We start from the raw sequence: 1865 nt of genomic DNA, 5'->3' as shown, positions 1-1865 counted from the left end.
CTTCCGTGATGTGTCTTCCTTCTCTGACCGTGAGGTCCTCTGGGATACGTAGTTCTTCTCTTTTGTCCGTGATGTTATGATGTGGAATACCAATAGCGAACTTACAAAACCATGACACCGGCCTGGCCTGTACTTGCCTTGCATTGCCTTGCCTAGCCTGGCCTGGCCTTTGCTTGCCTTGCCTTCCCTGCCATGCCAGGCCTGGCCTTGCCTTGCCTAGCTGTGACTTGCCTGGACTTGCCTTGCCTTGCCTGGCTTTTCCTTGCCTTGCCTGGCCTTGCCGTGCCTTGCCTTGCCTGGCCTTGCCTGGCCTTGCCTGGACTCAACTTGCATCGCCTTGTTTTGCTTGGCCTTGCCTTGCCTTGACTTGCCCTGCCTGGCCTGGACTTGTTTGGACTTTCCTTGCTTTGCCTTGCCTTGACTGGCCTTGCCTTGCCTTGCGAGGCTTTGCCTTGTCCGGCAGGGCCTGGCCTTGCCTTGCCTTGCCTGGACTTGCCTGGCCTTGCCTTACCTGGCCTGGCCTTGTTTTGCATTGCCTTGCCCTGCCGTGACTGGCCTGGACTTGCCGTGCCTTGCTTGGCCTTGCCTGGACTTGCCTTACCTTGCCTTGCCTTGCCTTGCCTTGCCTGGACTTTCCTTGCCTTGCCTGGCCTTGCCTGGCCTAGACTTGCCTGGTCTTGCCTTGCCTTGCCTGGCCTTGCCTTGCTGAGCTGTGACTGGCCTGTACTTGCCTTGCCTTGCCTTGCCTTGCCTTACCTTGCCGTGAGTGGCCTGACCTTGCCTTGCCTTGCCTTGCCTGGCCTTGCGTGGCCTTGCCTTGACTTGCCTTGCCTGGCCTGGCCTTGCGTGGCCTTGCCTGGCCTTGCCTTACTTGGCCTGGCCTTGTTTTGCCTTGCCTTGCCGTGACTGGCCTGGACTTGCCTTGCCCTGACTTGCCTTGCCTTGCCTTGCCTTGACTTGCCTTGCCTTCCCTGGCCTTGCCTGGCTTGCCTTACCTGGCCTGGCCTTTTTTTGCCTTGCCTTGACTTGTGTGCCTGGCCTGGACTTGCCTGGCCTTTCCTTTCCTTGCCTGGCCTTGCTTTGCCTTGCCTTGCCTTGCCTAGCTGTGACTTGCCTTGCATTGCCTTGCCTTGCCTGGCTTTTCCTTGCCTTGCCTGGCCATGCCTTTCCTTGCCGTGACTGGCCTGGATTTGCCTTGCCTTGCCTGGCCTTGTGTGGCCTTGCCTGGACTTGCCTTGCATTGCCTTGTCTTGCCTGGCTTTGCCTTGCCTAGCCTGGCCTTGCCTGGCCTTGACTTGCCTTGCCATGACTGGCCTGGACTTGCATTGCCTTGCCTGGACCTGCCTCGTCTTGCCTGGACTTGCCTTGCGTTGCCTGGCCTTGCGTGTCCTTGTTTTGCCTTGCCTTGCCTAGTGTGCCTGGCCTGGACTTTCCTGGACTTGCCTTGCATTGACTGGCCTTACCTTGCCCTGCCATGACTGGCCTGGACTTGTCTTCCTTTGCCTTGCCTTGCCTGGCCTTGTCTTTTCTGGCCGGGCCTGGCCTTGCCCTCCCTGGTCACGCCTTGTTTTTCCTTGCCTTGCCTTCCCTGCCTGGCCTAGACTTGCCTGGCCTTGCCTTGCCTTGACTTGTCTTGCCTTGCTTAGCCGTGACTGGCCTGTACTTGCCTTGCCTTGCCTGGCCTTGCCTGGACTTGCCTGGCCTTCCCTGGACTTGCCTTGCATTGCCGTGCCTTGCCTGGCTTTGCATGCCTAGCCTGGCCTTGCCTGGCCTTGCCTAGCATTGTTTGGTCTTGCCTTGCTTAGCTGTGACTGGCTTCGAGTTGCCTTGCCTTGCTTGGTGTTGCCTGGACTTTCCTGGCGTTC

This window comes from Gallus gallus, chromosome 25 (genome assembly GCF_016699485.2).
Source record: "Gallus gallus isolate bGalGal1 chromosome 25, bGalGal1.mat.broiler.GRCg7b, whole genome shotgun sequence".
Taxonomy (NCBI): Eukaryota; Metazoa; Chordata; class Aves; order Galliformes; family Phasianidae; genus Gallus; species Gallus gallus.
Note: the sequence above shows the minus strand (reverse complement) of the source record.